Source organism: Panthera onca, chromosome A1 (genome assembly GCF_046562875.1).
Source record: "Panthera onca isolate mPanOnc1 chromosome A1, mPanOnc1 haplotype 2, whole genome shotgun sequence".
In the NCBI taxonomy this organism is placed as follows: Eukaryota; Metazoa; Chordata; class Mammalia; order Carnivora; family Felidae; genus Panthera; species Panthera onca.
The window spans coordinates 76,522,094-76,538,318 of record NC_138339.1 but is presented as its reverse complement, the minus strand read 5'-3'; the positions used below and the strand labels follow the sequence as shown (position 1 = coordinate 76,538,318).

The following is a 16,225-nucleotide window of genomic DNA, read 5'->3' as shown; positions in this document are numbered from 1 at the left end:
TCAGGATTTCTTCCTTGTCTGTGTATTTTCTGGATTTTACCAAGATATGTCTTGGCAATGGCCAGCTTTTGTTGAATTAATGGGAGTTCTCAGTGCTTCTTGGATTTTCATATCTGTGTCCTTCCCCCGATCAGTGAATTTTTCACATATAATTTACTCACATAAACCTTCTTCCCCTTTTTCTTTCTCTTCATCTTCTGGGATTCTTATGATATAAATGTTATCAGATTTTAATAAATCAGTGAATTCCATAAGTCTGCCTTCATGATCCCTGACCTTTGTTTCCCTCTCCTTTTCAGCTTAATTATTTTCCATAATTTTGTCTTCTGTACTGCTAATTCATTCCTCTGTCTCACCCATCCTCATTTTTATGGCCTCTGTTTGGATCTGCATCTCAGTTATAGCATTTTTAATGTCAACTGACTGGATTTTAGTTTTCTTACCTCGGCAGAAAGGAATTCTCTGTGTCTTCTATACTTTTATTCAATCCCAGCTAGAATCCTTATAATTGTTTTAAATTCTAGTTCAGACATCTTACTTATATCTGCATTGACTAAATCCCTGGCCACCATTTCTTCCTCTTTTCTTTTGAGGTGAATTCTTCCATCCTGTCATTTTGGAGGAAGAAAAAAAATAATAATAATAGAATGAAATAAAAATTGTAAAAAATTGCAAATCAAATATAAGAAGCTAGATCCTAGATGTTTTTGTCTGCTTAAGAGAAACTTTATAGAAAAAAAAGAAAGAAAGAGAAAAGAGAAAAGAAGAGAGGAAAAAAATTAAAAATAAAATAATTTTTAAAATGTTGCTCTTTATCCAAGAAACAAAAGAAAACAAACAACAACAACAAAACTAGAAGCAACAACAAAAAACAAAAGAATAAACAAAAAACCCAAATGAAGCTAGATCCAGTGTCCCCTAGAGCTGAGACTTTGCAGCAGTCTATGGTCAGAAGACCAAGCTTGTGGAAGGGATTTTTGCTGGTCTTGTAGGGGAGGAGCTGGAGGCTGCAGGTGGGCAGGGTTTTGTGTAACTGCTCCGTCCTCCACTTGGTGGTGCTGTTTAGCTCACTGAGGTCCATCAGTGCTGGCGGGGTAATGGTGAAAATGGCTTCACCTCACCGTCTAGTCTTCAGAGCAGGAAATTCGCAACCTCACAGATGAGCCATCAGTCACCCCTCCTGTGTCCTCCAATTCTGTCAGCTCCCTGTCAGCTGTCAGGGATTCTGAGACTGTGCTGCCTACTCCCTGGGCTCCATCCTTTTTCCTCACAAGAGCACCACCAAAGGATGACCTTTAAAACGTCAGACTCTGTGCTCCCATTATAAAAAACTGGCAGTATTCTCCTTCTTCCCTGTCAATGGTTTTGGGGTGTCCCGTGTGCATGTTTTCATTCTTTCTCTCTAGCTGCTTTTGGGGGCAGGGGGGGTGCTTTCTTGTGTAAGTCTGACACTCTGCTCTCCCCTTCTGTTTTTCTCCTCTCTGTGGAAACAGCTCCCTCCCCTCTGCAGCACCAGCTCTTCTCTCCCCTCATTCATCTCTTCACATCACTTACCTGCCCATTCTCTCCCTCAAATTATGCAGATTGTTCTGTTAATTCTCAGATGGGTTGATTTCCTAGGTATTCAAAATGGTTTGATGTTGATCTAGGTGTGTTCCAGGCACAAGACAAATCCAAGGTCCCCTTGCTACTCCACCATTTTAACTCCTGTATCTCTTAACATTTTTTTATGACCTTAATATTTTTTAAAAGTACAAACTAATATTTTTATTAAGCGTCCCTCAACTTTGATGTGAGTGATATTGCCCCTTGTTGAGACTGAGATTATGCACTTTGGCAGGAAAACGGAGAAGTAATGTTGCACCCTCATCGGTACATATTACCAGGAGACATGTAGGTTTGTTGGTTTGTCCTAAGATTGGTGGTTCCCCCATCTACCCACCGTAAAGTTATTGGGTTTTTTTTTTTTATTCAATTAATATGTAATTGGTGGGAGATACTTTACAATTATATATACAACTTCTTTATCATTAAATATTCACCCACCATCACAGCATCAAAATTATTCTTACTTGAAGTAATGATTGTACTCTCAGTTGCCACTTGGTGAATTTTATATATTTGACAAGATGTGCCTTTGTTTCAGGAAAGTGTATTATTGCACTTTATTTCTACATTGCTTATTTTTCCCAGGTGGAAAGAATACTAGTGGACTGGTTTTGTCACCAGCAACACCACCATTATTATATGTCAGCACATGAGATCAACTTTTGTAATGTGATGGCTGATTTTCACTTTTTCAACCTCTACCATCTAATTATTCTGTAACTTTGGGGAAGTAACTTGCTCTCTAAGCTTCAGTTTCTTCACTTCAAATTGGAAATTATGTTAACTCTGCAGAGTTTATGTGATACAATAGTTTATGTAAAATATTTAGCATTAAAGCTGGCAGAATAAAAAGAATCTGGGGAACAGTTTTTGCTTAAAATAAAAAGGACTAATTTTCTGTATATTAGAAGAGTTCTTACAAATCAGTAAGAAAAAAACTTACTGTCAGCAAAAAGGACAAATTATGCAAATGGACAATTTACAGAAAAAGAAATGTGCATGGCTGGCCAACATGTTAAAAGGATACAAATTTACCCACACTTGCAGTGATATTCATTACAGTAACAAAGTATATTTTCACCCATCAGATTGGAAAAAGTTTTAAAGTTCCATAACACACCCTGCCAGTGAGAATAGGAGGAAATCGGCACTCTCAAAATCTGTAGGAGTGGATTTGCCAAGAGCTATTAAATTACAGACTCAAATAACCTTTGATTCAGCAACAACACTTGTAAGAATGGTGAGACATCCACACATGTCAGCGAAAATCACGGTACTTTAAAAATTCAGATGTTCACTACATAATGTGTATTATAGGAAAAGACCAAAAATTCTATAAATACCCATCTATGGGGAAATGTTTAGATAAATCTTGGTATATGCATACCATGGAGTACAATATAGCCATCTAAAAGGAGGGAAAAGGGACACTAGTCCTATCACACACTGCAGGGCTAATCAGTACACAGATGTTGAAAGGCAATTCAGCAGTATCTGTCATAATTGCAAATGTTGACCTAAATGTCCCCAGAGGAGTGAGCCCATAAAACAATCCAAAGCTAGGCACTCAGAAAGAAAGAGCTCTAAGGCACACCTCAGAGTGAAAAGCAAGTAACCAAATGCATATGTATGTATTTATATTTAACTGTAACAAATTATGTGTGTGTGTGTATTTAATATATAATTTTTAATTTAATATATAAATGTGAAAAGAAAGGTCTGAAAGGATGTATGCCAAAGTGATGTCTCTATAGACCACTCAGGAGACAGAGGATTGGGCTTGGGGGGAGGGCAAAAAAATGGACCTAATGTTCTCCATAGGATTTCATTTTGTGGGAAAAAAAATACTTTTTCCCATTGCTGATTTTGCACTTCAAAATTAATTTTCCAGAGGCACCTGGGAGGCTCAGATGATTTCACAGTCCGTGAGTTTGAGCCCCATGTCAGGCTCTGCGCTGACAGCATGGAGGCTGCTTGGGATTATCTCTCTCTCCCTCTCTCTCTGCCCCTCTCCTGCTTGCATGCTCTCTCTCTCTCTCTAAAAATAAATAAACAAATTTTAAAAATTAATTTTCTAAAAATTATACTCAGAAAAAATGAAAATACATCTTTAAGTGGTATGGTAGCGTGCATGCCCAAATGCTCTGCATATAACCTCAGTTGTAGAGAGACAAGACAGAATGAAGGGAGAGGCTCTGAACACATAAATGTGGGTATAGACTAAACATTGTCTGCAAGGACACAGGAAGTCTTCAAAGATGGGGATGGGAATGAGATGCTGGCATAAGACAGAGGTTTATGTGAAGTGATAGGTGTTTTAAATAACCTTATTGGACTCATTTCACAATATATACGTATACCAAATCATTATGTTGTACACCTTAAATTTATACAATGTTTTATTTCAATTATACCTCAGTAAAGCTGCAAGAAAAATAAATAAATTTGGCATTAAGCATACTACCTCCCAGGTAGAAAGCATAATGAATGATAGTAATGTGTATCCCAGAAGATTCACCAATGGCTCTTAACATAGGAAGATAAGGGAAAGAAGCAGATTCTATAAGATAATTAGAGCCCTGCACTTAAATAAATCTGTGTGTGTATGAGGAAAGATTATGAATCTTGGCCATTGTAATAGCAAAACCAAATACATTTTATGAAACTCATGTACACATGGAAAGCTCCCAACATTACTCAGTGACATCAGCACATAGTGGCTTTGTGACATTAGTCAACTTACCTATCCTTCCCAGGCATCAGTTGGGTCATGAAAAGGATACATGTAAAATGATTAGCATGCATTTGCCATGTTGCTCCTGCATAACAAATACTATTGCCACTAATAACTGTAATGCATTTAAAGATTCTTTTCATAAATGCCATCTCCTTAACAACAAATTTTAAGGAAAAATACTTTTTGTGTTTTGTTCTCCAGTGTGATTTTTATCTCATCTTGTGGTTGGCACTTTTTCCCATTAAAGTCTATGTAATTTCATAGTGAAAAATGAACAGTGTTTTAGGCCTATGCTTTTGCTGCTAACTTCTACTTTTTGGTAACATGTTTATTTCATTTTTTGCAAACTGTTTCCAAAGATGTCATTTTCCTTAGCCTACAAAGCTACCAACATTTCATATATATCTAGAATCACTTCTGATGTTTTTACTTAACTCAAACTGCATGTTATTATCAATAATGATATTAATCCTACAAATGACAGCTTCTTGCATTGATAGAAAGCCTGCTATCAATCAGTACAAGACTTTTCCGTATTTGAAGCAATTCTGGGACATAAGCAAGTATTTTAATAGCTGTTTCCTTCTTTCTTGTAGCACAGAGACAAGGTTATTGCTGACATGGAATTGAAAACTGATGAAGCAAATGCAAAGCTTAAAATTAATGGAAATATTTCAAACCATTTCCTGGGGAAATGGTCTAAATCCAACTAAGAAAATTACACACTACCATTGTAAAATAAAGTAGTCACTGTGCAAAACAATTAAAGGAAGGAAAGAAGGAAGGAAGGAAGGAAGGAAGGAAGGAAGGAAGCCATTTAAAAGCAAAGATTTTTTGTGTTCATGCAGGAAATTAAATACTGTGCTTTCCATTGTCCTCATGCACTAAAATATCTGATTTTCTACTTGAAATGTATGGAATGTCAAACCTTTAGATAAACTGAACATATAATAATTTATTAGTATTTTATTACTTTGTGTTTTCTAAGAATTGTTATCACTACTCAGTTTGGTCTGGACACAAACAATAATATGAAAGATATTTAAGTATGTTATGATCACGTGGTACTGAACTAGAAATGCCATGTTCTCTTCAGCAAATTTATTCTGGAATATATGTTCATGAGTTCATTTTGATCATGTATCTATGGATCAGAGAACACACCATTTCTGTCTAAACTTGGCTTACCGTAAATCTCTCTAATAAAGAAATCATGTACACACACAACACTCACATGTTGTTTTCTAACATGGTAACTGTTCTTCCTAATATCAGTGATTACAAATTATTACATTTTCTCTTGTGTTAACTTAAGTACTGACTATAATCCTCATTAAAATATAAATTCTAAAATGTAAACATCATGTCTACTATATTCACCAGTGCTTTCTACCACGTAGCACGGTGTCCTGGCATTTGCTAAAATACAATAGAAATTTTTGCAAAAAATATTGTAGACTAATCTTGTATACTATGCAGAAGCAGCTTCAGTGTCTTAGCTCATAGGTCTAATCCCTGACATTATGTAGGTCATATATTGCTCTATTTTTTAATAACCATGAATTTGGGGGGGGGGGGGGGAGGGAAGAAAAAAAGTGCTTTTTTTGAAACATACATAGTGTTGCACTTTCATTGTCATGCCTGCCGTCACTTTTGTTACTGGACAAAACGGGTGCAGGTTAAAATAAAACACAATGTAATTATAATAAGGTCTAGCATATCCATAACTGAATCACCCATGACTTCTCAGCTACACCTCCATGATTTTAGATCTTGACAGTATTCAAGTGAGTTAAAACCATTTCAGTGACTCATTAAAGCATCCCTTTCTTCATTGAATCATTAATTCATTCATTCTTTCTTGGCTGAATCAATGGTGAGAGAGGATCTTCCTAGTAGGCAGTGTGCACTATTCTCTGGTTCTTTAATATCTAGTTGGTTATGACACTTGCTAGTGCTCCTGAATGCCTGTACCAACAGCTATCTGCACACAAACTCGTGAATTACTTTTAACCCATCTCCATTTCATTTGTTTCAAATGTCCTTGTACTCCACCAGTGTCCTTCATTTTATGTATTTATTTTTCATGCTTCTGCTCCTTTTCTTCACCATATGATTAGGGGGAAAATGGACAATTCATCATTGCTTGAAATAGAACTTCCCTAGCCACCTGCTTCTGGTAGTTGCCACTCAACCATGTATTCCACAGAGCAAGAGCTGCCCAACTCTATCATTAACCTGCTCCTTCAAGAAAGCTGAGCTGGCTGAGGTCACAGTGCTACCCTGCAGGTGTGTGCTCATAGTAGACTTAAGTCTGAGCAGTAAGTCAAACACTTACATTCAGACTGCATTTTAGCATAGATCTTAAAAAAAAGAGAGTTGACTAATAAGTAATTTTCTACACTTCAAAATTATATTAGAAATTCAATAATCAGTACTCAATATTTCATGTTAACGTGTTTATGCATCTAAATCTTGATGGAATAAACACAGGAACATGAACTATTGTTGGAAAAATGCAGTTCGATAAACAAAGAAGATCATGATCTCTTATAGTTTTAAAGGAAAATTATCAGTAATAGGAGAGAGCTGGTACCTCAAAAAAAGGATAAATGGATTGAATTTTATAACAGGAAGGGGTGGGAATGTTGTAATTTAGGTTAAAATAACAAACATCAATATAAACTCATTTAAAAATTCATTATCTGTCTCTAAAGAGGGCTGAAAGCTCCTGGCATTGGCCTTCCTACCACCAGTGAACATACCATTCTCCCACAGCACCCAAATCCAGGCCTCTATTACTGTCTTCCAGTTTTAATCACCAAAGGTAACAAATGTAGATAGCACGCAGCAACATTAAAATGTGCTATTAAGAATTATACATATATCACTTTTTAAAATAAAATAAAAACTTTAGAATACATGGGATCACTTATAATCTAGGGCAAAAAACAGAGACAACCATTAGGTAAGAGGAAATGAAAAAAAAAAAGAAAATACCAACCCATTAAAATTTATTTTTTCAAAACAAAGAACTCATATTTTAGAAATAAATGACTGTACAAATTCCTCACTGAATTTCCCAAAGATTTTGTAAATTATAATTTTATAGAACTGAGATATCATGTTTGACAATTTCAACAACCCAAAAATATGAGTCAAATGATGGAGGGCATCTGCCTAAATGCTAAATCTTAAATACTATGCTTTCACCTAAGTAATAAAATCCAACTTGTGAACACTTTTTTTCTTTTTCTTTATGAACCTATATAAGATAATGGTTAACTAAACTCATCATGGTAACCATTTCACAATATATATAAATCATTATGCTGTACACCTTCAACTTATATGGTGCAGTATCTCAACTATATCTCAAACTACAGAAAAAATCCTGGTTTTGAAGTAGATGTCCAGAATAAACAGTATTTTCAAACAACCTGGAGCTTCATAGATCTGAGCCCTGCCTACACAATATTTAATCTCCACTTGGTTTGGTGCACTCATCGCAAGATCCATTGCCCAAAGTTGCTGCTACAACATGGATCAACTTTTGGTGAGATTTATAGTTTCCAGCTAGAAATCCAGCTCCTCCCTTGGCTAAAGCACCAACAAGCAGGACATGCTTTCCACACTCCAGGACTTTTTTCAGTTTTTTCCCAACTTAGACTTAAGCCCCCTACCTACACACACATACACACACACACACACACACACACACACACACACACATGTAAACTCAGTGAAATGGGATGAAGCCCAGGATGACTGGTGGGAGTGGGAACTGTGGCAAATTCCCTGAGTCCACACTAGGGAGTAGGCTGAACAGGTGACTAAGTATGACAATCTCCTATCTTGATGGCTCATTTCTGTCTCCACAGTTTTATTTATCTGCCTTACATAAGTTACTCAATCATGTATTTTAGAAACTTACTGCAGAACACAATAGGTTTATTATATGGCTTGTACATCAAGTCAAGTAGTTAACAATTCTCTCATGTTACCTTCTAACTTTCAATTATTTCTCTAACATTTCACTAAAAATTTTAACAATTATACTTTGTGATAAAATTAAGCACCTTATACTAAAGGAAACAAGGGGGAAGTATTCTATCATTCACTTATGAAACAATAGGGAAATAGCAATTAGGGTATGATTTATCACAAATTGGAATTTCAGATAAAGAATTTTTTAATATAAGAATGTCCCAAATGTTGTATGGAACACACTAAAATCACTGTTCGTCTGAAATTCAAATTTGACTAGATGTCCTGTATTTTACCTGGCAACTCTCAGTTAGTGTGAAGATTAGAATGAATCTGACATGACTATATTATACAGGAATATTACATGTATACTGAGGAATACAGGAAAACTAATCCACACATCCAAAAATGCATTTTCCTAAGCAGAAATAGGAACTCTCTGCATTTGTACACTGACATTTGAAAGTTTGATGTTTTGGCTGCTTAAGCATTAAAAGTGACTTGAGAAAATATCACTGGAGGATTATTATCACTACAAGATCTGTTTATAGTGAAGATTCATTAAGAGAGAATGGTAGCCTATTTTGTTGCTGAAATTTATGATGATTATACTTTTAGGTTACTAATAAAAGTTAAAAAGTGGGGAAGAGGAAGATACATAAAGGTAGATTAAAAAACATGTAGCAAAGAAAAAGCCCATCAATTTTTGTGGTTTAAGGTGATTATCACTGTGCCTTTCTCAGTGCCAAAAGGTTTTAAGAACACCCCAAACCAAAAATCTGAGGGGCATTCTACCTACTGAATATAACTTTTACCATAACTCTTACTCAAAAAAAGCAATTAGCTTTTTTGAGACATTTCTTGAGGCCATGTATGCTCCTGAATATCAGGTCTCCTTCATTTTCAAAACTCATACTGTCCAGCACTCTGCCCCCACAGCACTTTGCTCATTGCATCATGTCAGTAAATAATCAAATTATTAAATTCAAATTAATTATACTAAACCCCAACTCAAAGCATACCAGGTGATGTGTTTCACAAGGGGAAAGAGTACTTGGTGTAATTACTTGGTGTAATTTTGATGACAGATAAGCAGAAGAACCAAACCATAGGTCACAGATGTTACTGTACATTCTTGGAATTCAGTAAACTACAGAATGGAAAACCATCCATGTGCCTATCACATGTGTTTGCTATGAATTTTTTTAAGAAATAGAAAATGCCAAAGAAAGGCATCAATAATCTTTGATAATAGCAGTCTATATTTTCATGATGTGGCTTAAAAAGAGTCAAGATTTAGAACAAACATGAGGCCATTTAATACACCCCTTACAAATGAATTCCTCCAACAGTAAAAAATTAGCTTTCTATGTTATCAACACTTAGATAAAGAGAGACCATCTTCCCAATGGGGAGAAAAAAATCTGCTTTTTAAAACCAGGTATTTCATTTAAAATATAGCATTTCACACTTTTATAAGGAAGTTTCTCTTTTAGATATCTTTTTTTCTACTGACTAAAATAGCAAAATATATTGCTAGAATATAGGCAAATAAGAAAAATATCTATTTTTCACATGTCTTATTTTTGGCAGTAATAATGGATTATTCTCACAATAGCTCTGATTATTAAATTGTTCAAATTTATGAGTTGAGAAAGTCTCTTGAAAGAACACTTATCAGGACAAAATGTTCATGTGAACTGTTATGTTTGGATTTTTGATATGCCTATAATGTGAATTAATTATTTTTATAAAAGGTAAAGTGCTGTCCAAGACTCTATTATGCTTAATTCAGTGAGGACTTTACGTTTCAGCTTGACAAGACAGATAAACATTTTAATGTAAAGTTCAGGACCTTCACATGATATCCTTTGGGAGCAAAAGGAAATGCCAAATCTTCAGAACACATTTTTTTCTAGTATGTGCAGAGGTATCAAAAGCAAGGACCACAGTGTAAATCCTGCCTGCACTCAACCCCCTAAGTATGTGAATACAAGCAAGGTTGGGGCCTTGGTAAACCAGCAGGCATGACGGAAATCACAAGAACAGCAAGGCATGCTAAATGACAATTCATACTTAATTAATCACAAAAATTAAAGTGGTTTATTTGGCTTTTCACACATTTGAATGCCATGTGTAAATCTGACACTTCAATGAGCACAAATGAACACAGAAATTCTATAGCAAAATATCACTGATAAGAGTCTTCTATCCCTCAAGTGCAGTGGGACAGAAAAAGGTAGTCGTTTTCTATTACTGTCATAACAAATTTAGTGGCCGAAGCAAGGCAAAATTATTTTATAGTTCTGTCGGTCAAAAATCCAACATGGGTCTCGTGGAGCAACATCAAGGTCTTTGGCAGAGCTGTGCTCCCTTCTAGAGGACCTAGGGGAGGATCCATTTCCTGTTCATTTGGGTCATAGACTCTAGCCCTTTGAAGTTATAGGACTGAGATCCCTATTTCCTTGCTAGGTATTAGCCGAGGGCCTTCCCAGCTTTAAACTGCCCAAATCTCTTGGTTTATGCTTCTCTTTTACATTTTCAAAGCTAGTAACAGCAGATCAAGTCTCTCTCCTGCTTGAAATTTCTTCTCCTTTCCCATCTCTATAACATCTATGTCAGCAAAGGTGCTCTCTGCTTTAAGGATTTGAGTGATTAAACTGGAACCACCTATATAATTCAGGATAATTTCCCCATCTGTGGGTCAGTACCCTTAGTCACATCTGCAAAGTCCCTTTTGTCATGTAAGGTAACATTCCCAAGTTCTGGGGTTTAGAACATAGACGCCTTGATGGGGGAGGGCATTATTCTACCTCCTCCAGCCATCATACAAATAAACATTTTGAGATGTCTAATAATTTATATACAATTCTATAAAATAAACAACAATCATGTTCACAGAGTCAGCAAGTATTATATGTGTATCCTATGTAGGTAGATTTTAGATTCCTATGAAAAGGGTTGAAGAGGTGATGGGGATTAAGGAGGGCACGTGTGACGATCACCAGGTGTTGTATGAAAATGCTGAATCACTGAATTCTACACCTGATGCTAATATTAAACTGTATGTTAACTAACTGGAATTTAAATAAAAATGTGGGAGAAAAAGTCAATAAATTTGCACATACAATGATACCTATGGTGTTGATTAAAGGGCAAAAATGTATTTTTGAGATTTCTGAGTAAGGCAAATTGTAAAAGGTGGTCTTAATAAAACATTCTAAAAGAAATTGTATAAACAGTCTCTAGTAGAGACCTTTAGGAATATTCACAGTGGCATTCGGGAAAGTCTGGTGAACATCAGTATATTATTCAGTAAAACATCATTTCTGATTAGCTAAGCCTTCTTTTAGCATTTTCACCACATGCTCATTGGGTTTTTCCCCTGCAACACTTGGACTGACACCTAATTGTTGTTATACAGGAAGACAAGGTCATCCTTGTCAACTAAGTTGTAAATGTAGAGGGCATGAATTATGCCATATATGTATTTTGCATACCTCCTTCAGTCTCCCATTTGCAGCCTTACACAATGATTACTATGTGCTATGCAATAAATGTGTTTTTTTTGCTTCATCCAGTACTGAGATGCATGCATCCATTCAATTTTTGTCATATATTATCCTGCCTATTGTGCACTGGGAACATTTTTATTTTGGAAGTTATTTAGAAATGATCCCCCTAGGAGTGAAACTACTACATGTCCTTAGCACACATGGATCACTCACACCGTTACCTAAGTTTGAAAGTTGAGAACATTAGGGTCAATTACATGTTTACACATGTCTGGTGAATATAATTACCATGTCCGAAGCACTTATTTTTAATACACCTTGGCATCTAGTAGAGATTAGGTGTGAAATTCAAATAACATGTTAGCTTTCTTATTTATATATTTTACGTGAAACTATTATGAGCAGGGTATGAGTGTGAATAGATTTGACTATTTAATCATCTTCTTACTGGGGAAATTTGGCTCAAAAGTTTGACATCCCTTGGAAAGACAGCTTTAACATATACTATTTTGTTTATATTTGTGGTCTTCTTTACTTCCTGCTTGGAATGGATCTGCTAAATGTCTTGTCTGAAAAAGTAAAATATAAAATCTCTTCTTGTTTAAAGAGGTAACAAGACTAGAAAGCCATGAAGGTTATTCACACTTGCCAAGCTGATAAATTGGACTGAAGGGAAAACAGATCCTAAGTATAAGAATCAATTCATGTTTTCTACTAAGACATTTGCCATAATTATAATGTCATTCTTGATAGATTGACTCTTTTAATTCTCATCTATAACCTATCTAGTGTTTTCCCCAAAGAAAACAAAACTGTTCATTGAACTGTACATTTTGTTTTTGAAAATTAGTCATATCACAGATTTGGACATCTATTTTATACATGTAAATATGTTATTTAAGGAATATATTGTAGCAATTAGACTTTTATATTCACCAACAATTTGTATAATATTTTAAATATTTTATAATAAATGCATACTCATATTTGCCTACTACTGTTTTATAAATCAAAAAGGGAGCTATTTTCTTTCAATAATTAATGCCAAGTAGTACATAATTAACATTTGTGATGGTAGCTAATTATTAAGAATCTTGGTATAATCAAAATATTACATTTGTTAATATCAAATGTACTTGTATCAAATATCAGAAAAGTACTTCTATTCATAGACTCTTTTCCATCACGCACAGTTTTTTAAAAAGTCAGTTTCACTTAATAATGTTTTATTGAAGCCATGAACATTATTTTCAGGGAAAGGGAAAATAACTGGCAGTATTGTAGTCAGGATAAAAATTTTCTCTTTCAAGGGAAATTAGAACTTTGGAAAACTTGAATCTGCCAGCCTGAGCTGGAGTTTCCCAATGCTCAGGACTTTCCTGATGAGATTTGGTGGTAGTCAAAATAGTTTTGACCTTGTGAACTTCTTGAAAGTGTGTTAGGTCCCATATGGGGCCACGGACCATATATTGAGGACTGTTGGTGTTGTAAAGACTGATTTTAAATGTGCACATTTGTGTGTGTGTGTGTGTTTATTTAGTTTTGTGACCTACAAATAAAAGTATATATTTTTTCTAATGTTCAAGAAGCATTTACTAAAATTATTTCTATAGTGGCATATAAAGAAAATCTCAGTAAACACCTAAAGACAAATATAATACAAGACAATACCTGTTCACTGGGAAACAATTAAGGTCTTTTTTCAAAACAAATAAAATCAACCTCAAGTAATTCAAAACAGTGAAAATGTTTTAAGAGTACTAAATAACATATAAATTAACTCTAACTGAATTGAATATATACTATTTAGAAATTAAAGGGACACCTGGGTGGTTCAGTGGGTTAAGCGTCCAACTTTGGCTCAGGTAATGACCTCACAATTTGTGAGTTCGAGCCCCATGTCAGGCTCTGTGCTGACAGCTCAGAGCCTGGAGTCTGCTTCAGATTCTGTGTCTCCCTCTCTCTCTGACTCCCCCCCACTCACACCCTGTCTCTGTCTCTCTCGGGAATAAATAAACATTAAAAACAATTGTTTACAGAAATTAAAGACTATATATATGTATATATATGTGTATTTACTTAACATGATATTTAATAAAATATATATTTAATATATGATTTCTTATGTTATCTTTAATATATGTTATCTTTATATATGCTATTTCACAAAGTTATACACAGAATTAAACTTAAAGCTTTACTGTTTTAATCAACAAATAGGAATTATTGCATTGAACATTTCACTTAAACCCTAAACAAGATAAAAACCAAAACAAGTACCATTTTTAACAGTAATTAAACTAGTAGTGTTTAGGAGGTGGCCTGCAGTCCGTGGCTGTGTGGTGGTTAAGAGGTAAGGAAACCGAGGCAGAGACAGTTTAAGTGCCTTGCCCAACGTCACACAGCTTTTTTTCTTATAAGGCTAAAAATATCACAAGGCACATGTCAGTGAATCAGCAAGATCTAGACCCAGATAGTAGTACAGATATGGAAGATGTTACAAATGCTGAAGAAGAACTTATTAAGGAATGTGACGAAATGTGGAAAGACATGGAAGAATGTCAGAAAAAATTATCACTTGTTGGAACTGAGACACTCATTGATTCAAATGCTCAGCTGTCATTATTAATTATGCAAGTGAAATGTTTGACTGCTGAACTCAGTCAATGGCAGAAAGAAAATCCTGAAATAGTTCCTCTGAATGAAGAAGTTCTAGTAACATTAGGAGAAGAAGAGTTCCAAAAATTGAGACATGATCTTGAATTGGTACTCTCTACTCTTCAGTCAAAGAATGAAAAGTTAAAGGAAGACTTGGAAAGGGAGCAACAGTGGTTGGAGGAACAACAACAGATATTGGAATCTCTTAATGTACTGCACAGTGAATTGAAAAATCAGGTTGTGACAATTTCTGAATCAAGAATCTTAGATGAGCTGAACACTAAAACGCATGATATAAAAGAATATAAGGAAAAGCTCTTGATTACCTTGGGTGAATTTCTGGAAGATCATTTTCCTCTGCCTGATAGAAATGTTAAAAAGAAAAAGACAAACATTCAAGAATCAACTGCACAGCTGATAACACTGCATGAAATGTTAGAGATTCTTTTAAATAGATTATTTGATGTTCCACATGATCCATATATCAAAATTAGTGATTCTTTTTGGCCACCATATATTGAGCTGCTCCTGCGTAATGGAATTGCCTTGAGACATCCAGAAGATCCAACCCAAATAAGATTAGAAGCCTTCCATCAGTAAAAGGATGGTCTCTTTTTTCACACAGTACTTAATGAATCTGTCATTCAAGGATAATGGAAACACTGAGGATTACTTGGACAAAGAACATTATTTGCAAATCAAAGCACATAGTCCCTCTTCCTTTCATCCATAAAATGACACATGCCACCTACAATTTATAAATGGTCCTTTCACATTCAATTAGTACCTTGGTGTTTTCAACTCGATGGAAAAGAATGCAAGTAAAAAACATTCTAGACTTAATCATAATAAACTTTTGATGTATCTTACTTCTGCAGTATTCTTTGTTAATTTATGATACTGTTACTGTAATGTTTTCCTTTTGAATTTGTGACAGTTTATTTTATGTATTTTGAGTTCCATTTGGTGCTTATATCTCTAAATTTAGCAATTATAATGGAAAGGCCATTTAATTTGTAGATGGCTTTAAAATTGACAATATCTGATATAGAAGGAATCGTAATTTAAAAGCATGTAGTAAATCTGTTCCATGTGTACTGCCTTATTTCTAGATTTAAAAATTGGAACAGAAACTAATGGATAAGTGTAGCATGAAAACTATATCTTAATGTGTATTATATAACAAGTGATATATATTAAACCATGCTGTTTCTGTTTATTATTGCTAACAAAATTGTGTTCATAAAATTTTGTTAATTCTCCATGACCTTTCTGTAAATAAAACTCTTTGGTCTAAAAAAAAAAATTAAAAAAAAAATAAACTAGTAGTGTTTATATTAAGATGAAAAGAATGCCAAACACTGGTAAGCTTAACAAAACAACTTATTCTGTTATATATTATTCAAATATTATGTCCTTGTAATATTATATTTGATGAAGTTTCTAATTATTGTTTAATTATGCCACAAAAAATTTGATAATTTTGGAAGAGACACTGATGTCTATTGTGATAATAATAAAAGACAAATTATTGACATTACCAACAAAATGAGAGATCATAAAAAATTCAAGAATGTTTCTCAATTTCATTAGCAGTCAAGTTTCTTCTCTAAGGCCTAGCTAAAGTATTAACAAGAAAGAGAATAATAGACATAAAGAGTTGAAATGTGAATGTAATTTTAGCATTATTCACATATGATAATTTACCTGAAAATGACAG

The 16,225-nt window shown here is 34.5% G+C and overlaps 1 pseudogene; it reads left to right on the top strand.

The window, feature by feature from the left end:
* Positions 1-14,166: 14,166 nt before the first annotated feature.
* LOC132681125 (centromere protein K pseudogene) lies at positions 14,167-15,789 on the top strand (annotated as a pseudogene).
* The last annotated feature ends 436 nt before the right edge of the window (positions 15,790-16,225 follow it).